At 43.1% G+C, this 19,064-nt stretch overlaps 2 long non-coding RNA genes across 2 annotated transcripts in view; one reads left to right on the forward strand and one right to left on the reverse strand.

The window, feature by feature from the left end:
* The window catches only part of LOC130355371 (uncharacterized), a 330,001-nt gene that overhangs the window by 209,535 nt on the left and 101,402 nt on the right, over nt 1–19,064 (forward strand). The gene's annotated exons all lie outside the window — the stretch shown is intronic.
* LOC130355373 (uncharacterized) overlaps nt 1–19,064 on the reverse strand; it is a 45,223-nt gene that overhangs the window by 7,492 nt on the left and 18,667 nt on the right. Inside the window, exon 2 of the long non-coding RNA XR_008888491.1 lies at nt 16,777–16,867. This is a non-coding gene — a long non-coding RNA (uncharacterized LOC130355373). The remainder of the gene's footprint in view (nt 1–16,776; nt 16,868–19,064) is intronic.

The following is a 19,064-nucleotide window of genomic DNA, read 5'->3' on the forward strand; positions in this document are numbered from 1 at the left end:
TGGAGTTTAGCAACAGCTGGAGTCACCCTGTTTGGGAATCACTGGTGTAGAATACCCCTATATCCACCCCTATACAATCCCTAATTTAGTCCTCAAATGCGCATGGCGCTCTCACTTCGGAGCCCTGTCGTATTTCAAGGAAACAGTTTAGGGCCACATATGGGGTATCTCCGTACTCGGGAGAAATTACACTACAAATTTTAGGGGGCTTTTTCTCCTTTTTACCCCTTATGAAAAGGAAAAGTTGGGGTCTATACCAGCCTGTTTACTTTTTATTTTCACAAGAGGTAAAAGGAAAAAAAGGCCCCCAAAATTTGTAACGCAATTTCTCCTGAGTATGGAAATACCCCAGATGTGGGCGTAAAATGATCTGCGGACGCACAACAAGGCTCAGGAGTGAGAGCGCACTATGTACATTTGAAGCCTAAATTGGTGATTTGCACAGGGGTGGCTAATTTTACAGCGGTTCTGACATAAATGAAAAAAATAAATACAGACATGTGACCCCATTTTGGAAACTACACCCCTCACGGAATGTAACAAGGGGTATAGTGAGCCTTAACACCCCACAGGTGTTTGACAAATTTTCGTTAACGTTGGATGGGAAAATGAAAAAAAAATGTTTTCACTAAAATGCTGGTTACCCTAAATTTTTCATTTTCACAAGGGAAAATAGGAAAAAAGCCCCCCAAAATTTGTAATCCCATTTCTTCTGAGTAAGAAAATACCCCAAATGTGGATGTAAAGTGCTCGGCGGGCGAACTACAATGCTCAGAAGAGAGGGAGCGCCATTGGGATTTTGAAGAGAAAATGTGTCCGGAATTGAAGGCCACGTGTGTTTACAAAGCCCCCATAGCGCCAGAACAATGGACCCCCCCAACATGACCCCATTTTGGAAACTACACCCTTCACGTAATGTAATAAGGGGTACAGTGAGCATTTACGCCCCACAGGTGTCTGGCAGATTTTTGGCTTCCTAAATGCAACATGCCCCCCAAAAACCATTTCAGAAAAATGTACTCTCCAAAATCCCCTTGTCGCTCCTTCGCTTCTGAGCCCTCTACTGCACCCGCCGAACACTTGACATAGACATATGAGGTATGTGCTTACTCGAGAGAAATTGGGCTGCAAAGACAAGTATAAATTTTCTCCTTTTACCCCTTGTAAAAATTCAAAAATTGGGTCTACAAGAACATGCAAGTGTAAAAAATGGAGATTGTGAATTTTCTCCTTCACTTTGCTGCTATGCCTGTGAAACACATAAAGGGTTAAAACGCTTACTGAATGTCATTTTGAATACTTTTGGGGGGGGGGGGGAGGGCAGTTTTTATAATGGGTTTTTTTATGGGGTATTTCTAATATGAAGACGCTTCAAATCCACTTCAAACCTGAACTGGTCCCTGAAAAATAGTGAGTTTGAAAATTTTGTGGAAAATTGCTGCAGAAATTTGAAGCCCTCTGGTGTCTTCCAAAAGTAATAACACGTCAATTTTATGATGCAAACATAAAGTAGACATATCAGAAATGTGAATAAAAAAAATGTATTTGGAATATCCATTTTCCTGACAAGCAGAGAGCTTCAAAGTTAGAAAAATGCAAAATTTTCAATTTTTTCATGAAATTTGGGGATTTTTCACCAAGAAAGGATGCAAGTTACCACAAAAATTTACCACCATGTTAAAGTAGAATATGTCACGAAAAAACAATCTCGGAATCAGAATGATAACTAAAAGCATTCCAGAGTTATTAATGTTTAAAGTGACAGTGGTCAGATGTTCAAAAAACGCTCTGGTCCTAAGGTGTAAAATGGCCTGGTCCTTACAAGGGTTAAAGTAACTGAATAAGGGCCTGTTCACACTATGGAGTTTCCACTTTGTATTATTCAGAGTAGAAATCACTTGCCCACTGATGCACATTTCCTGTGGAATTTAACCTTGGAAAGAAGTGTTGAAAAAAAGTTCCATTAAACTAATGGGATTCAATCACAGAATTCCGCCAAAAGTATAAACCTGTTCAATCTTTCCGCAGAATTTCTGCATATCTATCTTTTGTGAGTGATTATCGTGCATCGGGTTTGTCACAAAAAAAAAATAAAAAATATGGAAATTCACTTCACGATGGTGTAGTTTTTACAAAAGGATATATTTTTTTACTTCAAATATTAATTTCAGACCGGCAGATGGAGCCCCTATATCATATCAGACCCAGAGACCATCAATTACTTCTCATTTTTTTCCCCCAATTCACCTCAAACTGTGTCCCCTTGCTTTTGTGCTCAGATTCCTTTTAAAATGACTTCCCTCCTGAATCTTTTCTAGACCTCCTAAACTGGTATCAGACTTCACTCGTTGCACTAGCACTCATTATAGAAGTCCTTGCAACTGACCTTTTTCACATGGAGGTTCCTGCACCTGGGAACTCTGATCCCTGTCCAATGTGACAGATCTCCCCCCCCCCCCCCCCCCCACACACACAATATGTTCAGCCTTGAGCTCACCCACAGCCTCTTTCACTGCCTACTTGACAATTTTCCCTAAGCAACAGACCCTCAACTGGATAATGGTCCCTATACTAAATTAGTTGAAACCGTAGAGATGTTTAAAAAAAAAAAGTGTTTCCTTCTTAGAGAACCATCTCAGGGGATAAATGGATTCTGTATTTACCCCAGATCACTATGTCACTGTACAGAGTGGACACCCCTAATTTACATGAACAGGAACACAGAGGCCCAGATTTATCAAACTGTGTGAGAGAAAAAATGGAGCGATTCACAGATCAACTAATGAGCGCTGGTAAAATGAAAGCCGAGCTGTGAATTGTTGCTCTGGGAAAATTACTCTATTTTTTTTTTCTCACACACAGCTTGATAAATCTGGGCCATAAATAAATATATGTATGTATTGCTTTGGTGACAGGTACGCTTTAATATAAATCACAATTTATAAGTGTAAATTGGATCAAGTATAAGTTCTTTGTGCTTGCTTCTTTATGGAGGCTCCTTGGCAAATGTACAAATCCATCACAGCATTTTAGTTATGAGTCCATATGTTGCACATTCCGAGCCAGGGACATGATGCGCTCTTGCATTACAAAACAAATAGATGCCAGATATTATACTTTGCTATATGTATGATGAAGAAATGTATCCTTGTAAGACACTAATGCTCTATAATAAATACGCTGCTCAAAAAAATAAAGATAACACATCCTAGATCTGAATGAATGAACTAATCGTATGAAATACTTTTGTCTTTACATAGTTTAATGTGCCGACAACAAAATCTCACAAAAATTATCATTGGAAATCAAATTTATCAACCCATGGAGGTCTGGATATGGAGTCACACTCAAAATCAAAGTGAAAAACCACACTACAGGCTGATCCAACTTTGATGTAATGTCTTTAAAACAAGTCAAAATGAGGCCCAGTAGTGTGTGTGGCCTCCCCGTGCCCGTATGCCCTCCCTACAACGCCTGGGCGTGCTCCTGATGAGGTGGCGGATGGTCTCCTGAGGGATGTCCTCCCAGACCTGGACTCATGGAGCGAGACATGATGTCCCAGATGTGCTCAATTGGATTCAGGTCTGGGGAACGGGTGGGCCAGTCCATAGTATCAATGCCTTCCTCTTGCAGTAACTGTTGACACACTCCAGCCACATAAGGTCTAGTATTGTCTTGCATTAGGAGGAACCCAGGGCCAACCGCACCAGCATATGGTCTCGCAAGGGGTCTGAAGACCTCATCTCGGTACCTAATGGCAGTCAGGCTACCTCTGGCAAGCACATTGAGGGCTGTGCGGCCCCCCCCAAAGAAATGCCAACCCACACCATTACTGACCCACTGCCTTATCGATCATGCAGGAGGATGTTGCTGGCAGCAGAACGTTCTCCATGGTGTCTCCAGACTCTGTCACGTCCAGGGGCGGACTGACCGGCCGGACCGATCGGACGTCGTCTGAGGGCCTGGCCGGGTTAAGGGCCTAATGCCACTACTGAGTATCCGGGACACCCATCCCAGATCCCCAGCAGACAGCACTGCCTTCTCCTCTCCTGTATGTGCGATACACGCACATACAGGAGAAGGTGTCCACTCTGTCTTAGCCACATCTGCAGCTTACATAGAGGAGACGTGAGCTCCGCCCCTCGCAGCAAGCGGTACAGGTGAAGACGTGGGCCCTTGCTGCTGAGGAGATCGCTGTGTGGGACATCACTCTGCCTATACCTATGGGGAAGAGGGGGGGGGTAACTCTGCCTATACCTATGGGGAAGAGGGGGGGGGGGTTACTCTGCCTATACCTATGGGGAAGAGGGGGGGGGGGTTACTCTGCCTATACCTTTGGGGAAGAGGGGGGGGGGTTACTCTGCCTATACCTATGGGGAAGAGGGGGGGGGGGTTACTCTGCCTATACCTATGGGGAGGAGGAGGGGGTTACTCTGCCTATACCTATGGGGAAGAGGGGGGGGTTACTCTGCCTATACCTATGGGGAAGAGGGGGGGGGGTAACTGCCTATACCTATGGGGAAGAGGGGGGGGGGGTAACTGCCTATACCTATGGGGAAGAGGGGGGGGGTAACTGCCTATACCTATGGGGAAGAGGGGGGGGGTAACTCTGCCTATACCTATGGGGAAGAGGGGGGGGTAACTCTGCCTATACCTATGGGGAAGAGGGGGGGGTAACTCTGCCTATACCTATGGGGAAGAGGGGGGGGGTAACTCTGCCTATACCTATGGGGAAGAGGGGGCGGTAACTGCCTATACCTATCTGGAAGAGGGGGTGGTAACTGCCTATACCTATGGGGAATGGGGGGGGTAACTGCCAATACCTATGGGGAAGAGGGGGTGGGGTGGTAACTGCCTATATCTATGGGGAAAGGGGAGGGGGGTAACTCTGCCTATACCTATGGGGAAAGGGGGAGGGGGGTAACTGCCTATATCAATGGGGAAAGGGGGGTAACTCTGCCTATATCAATGGGGAAAGGGGGGTAACTCTGCCTATATCAATGGGGAAAGGGGGGGTAACTCTGCCCATATCAATGGGGAAAGGGGGGGGGGGGGTAACTCTGCCCATACCAATGGGGAAGAGGAGCGAAGGGCTAACTCTGCCTATACCAATGGGGAAGAGGGGGGTAGGGGTAACTCTGCCTATACCAATGGGGAATGGGTGTGGGGTAACTCTGCCTATACCAGTGGGGAAGAGGAACGGGGGATAACTCTGCCTATTTCTATGGGTAAGAGGGGCGGGGGGGGGTAACTCTGCCTATACCTATGGGGAAGAGGGGCGGGGGGGGGTAACTCTGCCTATACCTATGGGGAAGAGGGGGGGGAGTAACTCTGTCTATACCAATGGGGAAGAGGTGGGGTGGTGACTCTGCCTATACCTATGGGGAAAAGGGGGTTTAACTGCCTATACTTACAGGGAAAGGGGGGGGACTCTGTTATTATACCTATAATTAACAATAAACAGAGCAGTCCTACTAGGCTAGGGGGAAAAGGTTATAGAAATCAGGAGAATTGAAATAATAGGAGAGAAAAAGAGGTTTGTGTCAAATATTGGACATTTATTTAAAATAACAATGATAATCTTGATGACTTAATGGTGATGTCCTTGGCAGGGCCCTTGCTTTGGACAACACAAAATATAATACAAATGATATATAAAATGTAAAAAAAATAAAAAACACAATTGCTAGCTAAAATAGCACTAATGAGGTGGCTGGGACACAGGGTCTGTGCTATAGTAAGCACAGTGGGGACAGTCTGGAAATTGCAAATGTCCTATTTGTTATAGGTGATGATTGGTGTGAATTGTAGTCTCAGTGAGGGTATTTAGCGCAAATAGCGCTGAAAGATTAAATCCACAGTGTTGGCCGTAGTTGCAGCGCTCGACAGCACTGGAGACTCCCAGTGCTGAGCCCACTCTCCCTGTCTGCGCAGGGCTGTCTGTAGAATAGGCAGATGCGTGTGATAGCGCTGAAGCAAATGCTCGGTGTTCTGCGCGTATCTGCGTTAGAAGTCCTCCAACGCGCAGAACATCGAGCATTTGAAGAGCCGGTAAGAGGCACATAGTGCCTATCCTTTATCACCTTCTTTAACTTGTCCCCGTGCCGTGCTTGATACTGTGGTGTCCCGGCACCGTATTTCATACTGTGCCTTGGTTATTAGTCCCCAAAGTTAGAGTCCTTAGGACTGTCGGGGTTCGCTTCCCTAATTAACCCCTAGTCACCCCTTAGTAACTTGATATTTATAAATATTATCTATATAAATATATGTATATGGTGTTACTCACTTGTTTTAGCGTCGCAGGACCTGCGGGTCTTGTGACCGGGTTACAGAACTCTATGGTTTTTCTAAAGGACCTTTGGTGGTTCTAGTCAGGTGATCACCCACAATCCATTGTAACGGTGAGTGACAGCTGATATGGACCAATCCAAAACGGCCAGCCCCTGCCAATATAAGGGAGCTGCGCCATTTTGTGTCTCTCTTGTTCCTGCGCTGCCAAGCAAGCAGCATCATTGCTCTTGGGTTGCTGACACTGGACGAGGTAGGACCTCCGCAGCTTACAAGACAATTACTAGGCCAAAGCCTTGCGGCCTAGGCCTGCGCTAGAGACGGATAGTTCTTACAATTCCCCGCTATCTCCGCAAGACCTCAGGACCTACTCTAACCCCTAAATCCAGCGGATCTATGCAAGTACAATCCTCCTAATCTGAAGAGAACTTTCCGGTCCTAAGCATCTGTCAGTCACTGCTGTGCTGTTTATATAGACTCTGTTATCTGGACTGTTAACATTACTGCATGTACAGAAAATCTTCAGTAAAGTTCCTGCAAGTTTTAAGTTCAGCACTGCTGTGGACAATCCATTTATTTTACACTCACCTATCGCTCTTGGGAAGGGAGGCGATAGGCCCAGCATCACTACAGAGCTTTAACCCTCACCCTGGCGTCATGAGTGACAAGGGTTAACAGCCCCCTTTATTATACAGAACCGCAACACCCCATATACCCTACAACCCCAGGCTATCACAATACTGTGTGAAACTTGGTGAAGCTTCAGCGCTACCACACGCATCTGCCTATTCTACAGACAGCCCTGCGCAGACAGGGAGAGTGGGCTCAGCACTGGGAGTCTCCAGCGCTGTCGAGCGCTGCAACTAGGACATTTTGCAATTTCCAGACTGTCCCACTGTGCTTACTATAGCACAGACCCTGTGTCCCAGCCACCTCATTAGTGCTATTTTAGCTAGCAATTGTGTTTTTTATGTATTTAACATTTTATATATCATTTGTATTATATTGGGTGTTGTCCAAAGCAAGGGCTCTGACAAGGACATCACCATTAAGTCATCAAGAGTATCATTGTTATTTTAAATAAATGTCTTATATTTGACACAAACCTCTTTTTTTCTCTCCTATTATTTCAATTCTCCTGATTTCTATAACCTTTTTTTCCCTAGCCTAGTAGGACTGCTCCATTTATTGTTAATTATTAATATCTATAGGCACATCGGGTGTGTGCAACGCAGTATCCTTGGCCTGGGTCCTCGTTTAAGTATTTTATGTAGAGCTTCCATCTCTGTATCTTCCAACTGTTCTTATACCTATTGGGAAGGAGGGTTAACTCTGCTGCCTATACTTCCGGGGAAGGGAGGCTACCTAACTTTATACCTGGATGCCTACATATCTGGCTTCCTTACCTGGCTACCTACCTACCTGCCCTTTTACTGTGCAGGACACCAAGGAGGGCATTATTACAGTTTGTGGGCCAATAAATGGAAAAATTGTGTAGAGGAGGGGGTGCACTGGAAAAATTTAGAGTCTGACATGTTTGTCCTGCAGATGTTAAGAGATCCACATGGCGGTCTTATCCAGACACTGATCAGAAAAGACGTAATTGTGAGTCCCTAGATGTAATTGTAATCACTTATATGGTATACACATCCTGTGTACAGCTGATATCTACCGTATGGTCCTGTATATAATCACTTATATTTGATACAGATCTCTATACAGCCATATATCTACTGCCATATGGCCCTGTATATAATCACCTATACAGATCCTTTATAGTATACTGGTCTGTGTATAGTGGTTTTATCCAGTACAGTATGGCGGTATTATCCAGTTATTTTGTGGTGGAATATTTTTACTCCTTGTATACCAGTATTATTGGTCATGGAAATTTACCTACGTTTAAATGTTTCATACATATATAAATTTTAGTTTGTGTGTGGGATTTGGGTGGAATAGGGGTGTGGAAGAAGATTAACGAGCTGCAGAGCCTAGCAGGGGCCCTTGCCTTTTTTTGGTCCGGGGGCCCCGAGTGTTGTCAGTTCGCCACTGGTCATGTCTGTCACATGTGCTCAGTGTGAACCTGCTTTCATCTGTGAAGAGCACAGGGCACCAGTGGCGAATTTGACAATCGTGGTGTTCTCTGGCATATGCCAAACATCCTGCATGGTGTTGGGCTGTAGCACAACCCCACCTGTGGACATTGGGCCCTCATATCCCCCTCATGGAGTCTGTTTCTGACTGTTTGAGTGGACACATGCACATTTGTGGCCTGCCGTAGGTCATTTTGCAGGGCTCTGGCAGTGCTCCTCCTGCTCCTCCTTGCACAAAGGCGGAGGTAGCGGCCCTGCTGCTGGGTTGTTGCCCTCCTACGGCCTCCTCCACATCTCCTGATATACTGGCCTGTTTCCTGGTAGCACCTCCATGCTCTGGAAACTACACTGACAGACACAGCAAACCTTCTTGCCACAGCTCGCATTGATGTGCCATCCTGGATGAGATGCACTACCTGAGCCACTTGTGTGGGTTGTAGACTCCATCTCATGCTACCACTAGCATTCAAAAGTGACCAAAAAATCAGCCAGGAAGCATAGGAACTGAGAAGTGGCCTGTGGTCACCACCTGCAGAACCATTCCTTTATTGGGGGTGTCTTGCTAATTGCCTATAATTTCCACCTGTTGTCTGTTCCATTTGCACAACAGCATGTGAAATTGATTGTCAATCAGTGTTGCTTCCTGAGTGGACAGTGTGTGATTTCACAGAAGTGCGATTGACTTGGAGTTACATTGTGTTGTTTAAGTGTTTTGAGCAGTGTATTTGTTGAGCAGTTGACTAAGGACCTTTAATTTTGTATTCATTAACTGAGGCAGAGCAGTTTATCCCAAGTACAGGAAAATTGAGATGATTGATCGCATCTTTGCTAATAGCATAGTATCACATGTAGTTCGCACAAAGCACCTTTTCAAATGTTAGTTGTCTGGCATGAAATATAGCAAACAAGTGGCACATCTAGTGTATTGAGCAAGCAGAAAAAAAGCTCTAGTGAATGGTCTGTTTTGTCAACATAAAAGGACATACCGTATATACTCGAGTATAAGCCGACCTGAGTATAAGCCGAGGCCCCTAATTTCACCCCAAAATCCCAGGAAAAAGTTATTGACTCGAGTATAAGCCTAGGGTGGGAAATACATCTTCCCCCCCCTGTCGTCATCCAGACCCCCGTCATTAACATCCTCATCATCCTCACCCTGTCATAATCCAGACCCTCATCATCATAACCTGTCATCATCCCCTTCATCATCCCACACCCCCCCTTCATCATCCCCTTGTCCTCATCCCCACCCCCTTCATCATCCCCTTGTCATCATCCCACCCCCCCCCCTTCATCATCCCCTTGTCATCATCCCACACACCCCCCTTCATCATCCCCACCCCCCTTCATCATCCTCTTGTCATCATCCCACACCCCCCCCCTTCATCATCCTCTTGTCATCATCCGCCCTCAGTGGTCTTCAACCTGCGGACCTCCAGAGGTTTCAAAACTACAACTCCCAGCAAGCCCGGGCAGCCATCGGCTGTCCGGGCTTGCTGGGAGTTGTAGTTTTGAAACCTCTGGAGGTCCGCAGGTTGAAGACCACTGCGGTTTTCGACATCATCGAGCCCCCTCTCACCCCCTTTAGTTCTGGACAGTACTCACCTCCGCTCGGTGCTGGTCCGGTGCTGCAGGACTGTCCGGAGAGGAGGTGGTCCGGTGGGATAGTGGTTCCGGGCTGCTATCTTCACCGGGGGCGCCTCTTCTCCGCGCTTCGGGCCCAGAATAGAGGCGTTGCCTTGACGATGACGCAGAAGTACGTTGGTAATGAACGTACCTCTGCGTCGTCGTCAAGGCAACGTGACTATTCTGGGGCCGGGCCCGAAGCGCTTAGAAGAGGCCTCCCCGGTGAAGCTGGCAGCCCGGAACCACTATCCCACCGGACCACCTCCTCAACGGACAGTCCTGCAGCACCGGACCAGCGCCGAGTGGAGGCGAGTACTGTACAGAACTAAAGGGGGTGAGAGGGGGCTGGATGATGTCGAAGGCCGCAGTGTCTTCAACCTGCGGACCTCCAGAGGTTTCAAAACTACAACTCCCAGCAAGCCCGGACAGCCGATGGCTGCCCGGGCATGCTGGGAGTTGTAGTTTTGAAACCTCTGGAGGTCCGCAGGTTGAAGACCACTGCGGGTGGAGAGTTCACTCGAGTATAAGCCGAGGGGGGGTGTTTTCAGCACGAAAAATAGTGCTGGAAAAACTCGGCTTATACTAGAGTATATACGGTACTCCATAAATTAATTTTCTAAAATGTAATATAAATCATTAATGGAATGACAACAGTGCTAGTCTATGAGCTGATAAAAATAATGGGGTTGCTCCTGATTGGTGCTGATTAAAATGTCCCCTCCTTTAAAGGACAACTGCAGCGGTATGACACTTATCCCCTATCCACAGATTTGGCAGATTTCCCTTTGGGAACTAATGTGGATTAACTACTTGTTTGGTCTGGTTCCTGAATCGTCATTTAAAGTTTACTCAGATTGATGTGGTACTTTATAGGAAAGACAAAGCCACCACTTTTTTTTCTTAATTTGTAGATCCATTATTTGTCACGTTGGCAGCAAATTCCGTATACCTTATACCCTCACAATGAGAAATCCTTTCCACTATTCATAGAGATTGATAATCCTATATTGTTAAAGGGGTACTCCCGTGGAAAACTTAATTTTTTTTAATCAACTGATGCCAGAAAGTTTAACAGATTTGTAAATTACTTCTATTAAAAAATCTTAATCCTTCCAGTACATTTTAGGGGCTATATACTACAGAGGAAATGTTTTTTCTTTTTGGATTTCTCTACTGTCATGACCACAGTGCTCTCTGCTGACCTCTGCTGTCCATTTTAGGAACTGTCCAGAGCAACATATGTTTGCTATGGGGATTTTCTCCTGCTCTGGACAGGTCCTCAAATGGACAGCAGAGGTCAGCAGAGAGCACCGTGGTCGTGACATAAGAGAAAAACATTTTCTCTGTAGTATACAGCCCTAAAAATTACTTGAAGGATTAAGATTTTTTAACCGAAGTAATTTACAAATCTGTGTAACTTTCTGCCACCATTTGATCTTAAAAAAATAAAAATAAAAAATAAATAAAAGTTTTCCACAGGAGTACCCCTTTAACATTCTGGCACCAGTTGATTAAAAAATTTTTTTTTTTCCATAGGAGAACCCCTTCAAGCTTAGGTATAATCACCTCTTTTTGTTTTGGGTTTAGTTTGTTATTGTTGTAGTCACATTTATTATATTATATTAAAATTGTTAAAAATGCGCCAAAGTTTACATGAACCAATAGTACCAGCAAATATAAGGAGTCTTAATATTACCGTAATACATCAGAGAAAAATGTATTTTCTTCTCTTATCAGTCTCCTTTCCTTTTCATGGCCTGCTAAACTTTTATTTAGTATGAAAAAGCAGCTGTTATATGTTTTATGTGTAACAGGGTTTTGGGGGGTGTCAATCTATATTCCTGTGGTCCCTTACCCTAGTTCCCCTTCACACTCTGCAGGCTACAGGCTATTTTCTCGGTGTCTTCTTCTGCTTTTTGCTGAACTCTAGACGTGTAAGATAGCCAAAAGCACATGTCCAGACTCCTCCTTTTCCAGCTAAAGCCGCTGCTCAGTTAATTTGCTTGTGCAGTCCACCATCTACTGGACAATTCTTGTAATTGCAGTGTAATAACACAACACTAATCCCATGGGGGTTACATATGTATGGCTATGTTTAAAAGACTGACTAGCAACTCAAAGAAGCATCAGGTTCCTTGTTGCCCATAGAAAGTTATAGAGAGGAAGGGTGACTGAAAAGACCCAGTGGCATACAGAGCATTCACAAGCTTACTGCGGGTATTAGACTTCCCTACAGTGCTTGATTCACAGCTTAGAAAGATGTGTACTGCTTTATAATGTCCTGCATGCTGCTGCTTCTTAGGGTATGTAAAGAGACATGGAAGATATCATGGATGCTATTCTCTACCCACTAACTCTGGAACAGCTGAAAATTTAAAATGAAGCCTGCAGATAAAAAAAAAATCTGGCAACAAATGCAATATTCAAGCTTTAGTGGCCAAAAATAATGCCGCTACTCATATACACCGATGTCAGCTTATCCTGAAGTTACCTAAAAATGGCAGGTATGTTATAAAAGCTATGCACAGGTGCAGGTACAAATGTAGTGTTCATGTAAATCCAAGAAGCAGGTAAAGAAATGAATACCGCACTCACCCACTGTCAAATGCCGGGAACACAGGAGGTTTATTTCAGATCATAAGATCGATATTACAGGTGCAGGACGTGGAGGAGAAAAAAAAAGCCATACACGACTAGTTTCGCGCCGGTCCGGCGCGAAACTAGTCGTGTATGGCTTTTTTTCTCCTCCACGTCCTGCACCTGTAATATCGATCTTATGATCTGAAATAAACCTCCTGTGTTCCCAGCATTTGACAGTGGGTGAGTGCGGTATTCATTTCTTTACCTACTTCTTGGATTTAGATAAATGACTGTATGACTGCAGTATAGGGTTTTACGTGGTGTGTTTGTTGTCTCTTACCATGGAGACTCCTCATAGTCTGCATAGGAGCCATAGAAACTAAATGGTAAACACATTATCAACAACAAATCTTTACCTACAACGTTGCCTTATTTTTCACCTGATATGCATTTAGGGAATAAATATTTTTAAAGATATACATAGATGTACCTGAATTTATGAATTTCCATATGTGTTCAAGTACCGATATAGCCGTGGTCATCTTCAGTGTATTAAACCAACACAGCAGTGTATTGTGTTGGGATATCCTAATGTACCAAGGATTAAAATAAGGCCAGCAAATGGGGAGTAATGTTCAACTTAAAGGGTCCTCCCTTAACCCCTTAAGGACGGAACGTTTTTCAGTTTTTGCACTTTTATTTTTTCTTCCTTACCTTTTAAAAATCATAACCTTTTTAGGTGCAAAATTGAAATTTTGCACCTAAAAATCCATATGAAGGCTTATTTTTTATGCCACTAATTCTACTTTGTAATGACATCAGTCATTTTACCCAAAAATCTACAGCGAAGCGGAAAAAAAAATCATTGTGCGACAAAATGGAAGAAAAAACACCATTTGTAACTTTTGCAGGCTTCCGTTTCTACGCAGTATAAATGACACGGTACGTGGAAAAAATGACACCGTATCTTTATTCTGTAGGTCCATACGGTTAAAATGATACCCTACTTGTATCGGTTTGATGTTGTCATACTTCTGAAAAAAATCATAACTACATGCAGGAAAATGTATATGTTTTAAAATTGTCCTCTTCTGACCCCTATAACTTTATTTGTCCACGTTATTTTTCTACGGGTGGTATGAGGGCTCTTTTTCTTTTTTGTGCCATGATCTGAAGTTTTTAGCGGTACCATTTTTGTTTTGATCAGACTTTTTGATAGTTTTTTATTACATTTTTTATTGTATAAAAAGTGACCAAAAAAGGGAAAGGGTTAAATGATCTTTATTAACTTTTTTTTAAACTTTTTTTTTTTTTTTTTGCAATATTCTAGCCCTGCATCATAACATGCAGTACATTGATTCAGTACACTGATCACTGCCATTGCATTCAATGGCAGGGATCAGTGTTATCAGAGGTTGATTGCTCAAGCCTGGATTTCAGGTTTGGAGCAATCAATCGGAGATCGGACACGCAGGAGACAGGTGAGGGGACCTCCTGCTGCGTCCTAGCTGATCGGGACATCGCTATTTTATCGCGATTGTTCCGATCAGCCCGACTGAGCAGCAGGGATGCTTTTACTTTCACTTTCACTTCTCTAATTTAATTCCAGACATCAGCCCGATCTGCGCGCATTATATATGGGGACATGCATTTGGACATTCATAAACGTCCATATGCGCTAAGGGGTTAATATTAATATCAACTGATGCCAGAAATTACTTCTATTTAAAAATCTTAATCCTTCCAGTACTTATCAGCTGCGGTATGCTCCAGAGGAAGTTCTTTTCTTCTTGAATTTATTTTCTGCCTGACCACCGTGCTCTCTGTTGACACCTCTGTCCATTTCAGGAACAGTCCGCAGCAGAAGAGTTTTGCTATGGGGATTTGTTCCTGACATGGACAGAGGTTTCAGCAGAGAGCACTGTGGTCAGACAGAAAGGAAATTCAAAAAAATAATAACTTCCTGTGGAGCATATACAGCAGCTGATAGGTGCTGGAAGAATTAAGATTTTTAAGTAGAAATGATTTACAAATCTGTTTAACTTTCTGGCACCAGTTGATTTAAAAAAAAGAAAAAAATAATATAGTTTTCCACCGGAGTACCCCTTTAAGAATAGCTTTTCTCACATTCAGGAGTTTATAACAAGAGGGTGCTGGCTACATCTGTAAATATAGCCAAGAACATCGGCACTGATAGAAAGTATGTGAATGTTTCGAATGGTAAGATGGTTAAAGGGGTATTCCAGGCAAAAACTTTTTTATATATATCAACTGGCTCCGGAAAGTTAAACAGATTTGTAAATTACTTCTATTAAACAATCTTAATCCTTCCAATAGTTATTAGCTTCTGAAGTTTTCTGTCTAACTGCTCAATGATGTTGTCACGTCCCGGGAGCTGTGCATGATGGGAGAATATCCCCATAGGAGCTGGACAGCTCCCGGGACGTGAGTCATCAGAAAGCAGTTAGACAGAAAACAGCAACTCAACTTCAGAAGCTAATAACTATTGGAAGGATTAAGATTTTTTAATAGAAGTAATTTACAAATCTGTTTAACTTTCAGAAGCCAGTTGATATATAAAAAAAAGTTTTTGCCTGGAATACCCCTTTAAGTCTACTGCAAGTCTAGGTTAAATATTCTGAACTTCCTGTAAGGGAGATGATCAAGGATGTCTGTGACATTTGCAGAAATACTTATTCATCCATTGCCGTTGCTATGTGGTGGTTTTGCATTTCCAAAGCCTCATTTTACTGCCATGAAAATCCCAGGTGCATTTTCTGGATGACAGATCGGACAATTTAGTAGGCCAGGCCATACATTTTAATAAATCCTCCCACTTTTCCTTCAATTTAAAAGCCTGCAATGAATCTGTTAAATCTTTTAGTATCACTATATTACAATGTATAATGGAACATGGACAATGCTGCTGAGAACATTTCTTCATTAGAATATTAGTTAAGTGGCTCTTGGCAGAGTAATAGAAACATTAAATGAATTTATAAAGCCATCAATGAATTAGCTTCCAGTCCCTGGCAGTGATTACCTTTGTCAATATAACAATAACATGGAAAGTAGACGGAGGTATTTAGGCTGAATAAATATTAACACAAGGAAAAGAATGAAAAAAAAAAAAAGTTGGTCTGGAGGGTCTTTTTGAGAAGTTCTTGTACCGCCAACGCATAATTGCTAATAAGACATCACTATTTTCTCACTCCACATATATGGCTGAAATCCACACAATGCCTTGCATGGTTCTAACTAGAGATGAGCGAACCTACAGTAAATTCGATTCGTCATGAACTTCTCGGCTCGGCAGTTGATGACTTTTCTTGCATAAATGAGTTCAGCTTTCAGGTGCTCCGGTGGGCTGGAAAAGGAGGATACAGTCCTAGGAGACTCTTTCCTAGGAATGTATCCACCTTTTCCAGCCCACCGGAGCACCTGAAGGCTGAACTAATTTATGCAGGCTAAGTCATCAACTGCCGAGCCGAGAAGTTTGTGACGAATCGAATTTACTGTAAGTTCGCTCATCTCTAGTTCTAACCTTTGTATTGTTTCTTAACTACAACTTAGGAAGAAAATTGTAAAAAGGGCAACATTTACGGGATTGTCCTATCGATACAGGCAACTATTGTTTGGCATCTCTCTTAAATGGGTACTCCGCTGCTCAGAGTTTGGAACAAATTGTTCCGAATGCTGGAACCGGCGCCAGGAACGTGTGATTTCATAGCCCCGCCCCCTCAATGCAAGTCTATGGGAGGGGGCGTGACTGACGTCACGCCCCCTCCCATAGACTTGCATTGAGGGGGCCGGGTGTGACATCATGAGGGGGTGGGGCTATGACAGGACAAGGTCCCGGCTCTAGCGTTTAGAACAGTTTGTTCCAAACGCTGAGCAGTGGAGTACCCCTTTAACACTGAACCAGTGTGGTCTGGCTACTGGAATTTATAACCTCTGTAGCATTATGTGGAAATCAGTAGGCAATGTTTGGTATCTAAGGGTCTATGTACACGGCAGAATTTCCGCTTCCAGAATTCAAATTAAAGCCCATAGACTTTTATGGGATTCCGCACTCCCTTTCAACCTTCTGAAATTCCGCTTGCGGAATGGACCGCCGTGTTAATAGACCCTAACACTTTTGGTTGTAAAAGATGGTATACAGCTATATAGTCACACATAGGAGACAGACCTCCATGTGGTACACTACGGGTGTACAGATTGGCTCCTGCCTCTATGAGCCCTCCGGGCATTCTGCATGTCACTGACGAACAGGGCAGCAGCTGGAAAAAAAACACTACATTGAATGGGTAATGGCTAAAATAAACATATATATATATATATATATATATATATATATATATATATATTAAACCAAAATACACTACATTGCAAATCCCATAACTGCAAAACAGCTGTGCTTATTTTTCTCCCATAGCAATTTCCAGGTAGTGGGGTGCACCAGAGTTGCTCTTTAGCGGGCGGTCAGTGGTTCATAGCAGGGATTGGCTGCACCCAGGGTCAGGGGCCTACCTACAATTAATCAAGCCCCATAGCAAAACATTCCTGAGGCACCCCATTATCAACCCCTCACCCCTGGGCATGGGACATATCAACTGGCTCCAGAAAGATAAACAGATTTGTAAATTACTTCTAATAAAAAAATCTTCATTCTTTCAGTACTTATGAGGTGCTGAAGTTAAGTTGTTCTTTTCTGTCTAAGTTCTCTCTGATGACACCTGTCTCGGGAACTGTCCAGAGTAGAAGCAAATCCCCATAGCAAACCTCTTCTACTCTGTGCAGTTCCCGAGACAATCAGAGATGTCAGCAGAGAGCACTGTTGCCAGACAGAAAAGAACAACTCAACTTCAGCAGCTGGTAATTATTGGAGGCATTAAGATTTTTGAAATAAAAGTAATTTACAAATCTGTTTAACTTTCTAGAGCCAGTTGATAATAAATAAATAAATAAATAAAAGTTATTTCTCTGGAATACCCCTTTAAGTGCTTTGAATAGTGTGTGATATTGACTGAGGTGGTGTTTGGCAACATATAATACAGAAGAGTGTACACTGAACATAGAATGAATTCATGGTTTGTCTAATCTAATAGATATTGGTAAGTTGTTCAAAAGGGAAACTGCATTTTGATTGATCAAAACTAAAGTATTTACAGTGACCAAAAGAGAAAGTTATAAGCTCAACTGAAAGTAACAATTTCTTATTTTTTATTTACTAGAAATGCATTTATTGCTGAATACATAGTTAATTGTATGAGATTTATAAATGATCTTATTGTATGCGGGGGGGGGGGGGGGGGGGAGGAAGAGAGTCTATCTCATACTGATATGATTATAATGTGAATATGCAGTTTAGCGGATCTCAAGTACCAATGCTTTATTAATTGGAAAGGGAGGTGAGCTTGGGGTTAATAGATGTATACAACCGACCTCCACAAATGCACTCTTACACTTTAATAGCGATCATCCCTCCCATGTTACTTATTCTTTGCCTCCTATAGTCTCCTAGGCACACTAACTGGATGCATCTGGGGTATAGATGAGGGCCAGTTCAGGTGTAATTATTGTAAACATATCAATGCAACCCAATGCCCACAGTTGGGGGGTATTCTAAAATGAGATAAGAGAATTAAAGGGGTACTCCAGTGTAATTTTTTATTTATTTTTTATCAACTGGTGCCAGAAAGTTAAACAGATTTGTAAATTACTTCTATTAAAAAATCTTAATCGCCCAGTACTTATCAGCTGCTGTATACTACAGAGGAAGTTGAGTTTTTCTTTTCTGTCTGACAACAGTGCTCTCTGCTCTCCCTCTGTCTGTGTCAGGAACTGTCCAGAGTAGGAGCAAATCCCCATAGCAAACCTCTCCTGCTCTGGACAGTTCCTGACATGGACAGAGGTGGCAGCAGAGAGCACTGTGGTCAGACAGAAAAGAACTACACAACTTCCTCTGGAGCATACAGCAGCTGATATTTTAATACAAGTAATTTACTAATCTGTTTAACTTTCTGGAGCCAGTTGATATGAAAAAAAATTGTTTTCCACCGGAGTACCCCTTTAAGCACTGTTTTGTCTGTGGTCATGCATGTATTGATGGCGACAGCCAACATTCTGACCTGCCAAATAGGTTACTTACTTGAAGCAAAAGACAAATATTGGGCACTATAATAAAAATCTAAAACTTGCATGCTTGTGTCTGCCTATACTACAAACATTTGAATTGAGTAGACACAGAACTGCTGGGGACTGGACAGTGCAAGCATAGATTTCTATATGGGACATCAAGTAGGTTGGTGGGGGTCCTACTGCTGTAGGGGTCAGACTGCTGGGACCCCCACTGACACCAGCACTGAACTCGTCAATGTTTAGCGGTCCCATAAATAATGAATGGTGCTGTGCACACTATTCATTCCAAGAACAATTTTGTCCCCGGGATAAAGGGGGTTCCCGCAAGCAGCTGCA

Source organism: Hyla sarda, chromosome 2, assembly GCF_029499605.1.
Source record: "Hyla sarda isolate aHylSar1 chromosome 2, aHylSar1.hap1, whole genome shotgun sequence".
Taxonomy (NCBI): domain Eukaryota; kingdom Metazoa; phylum Chordata; class Amphibia; order Anura; family Hylidae; genus Hyla; species Hyla sarda.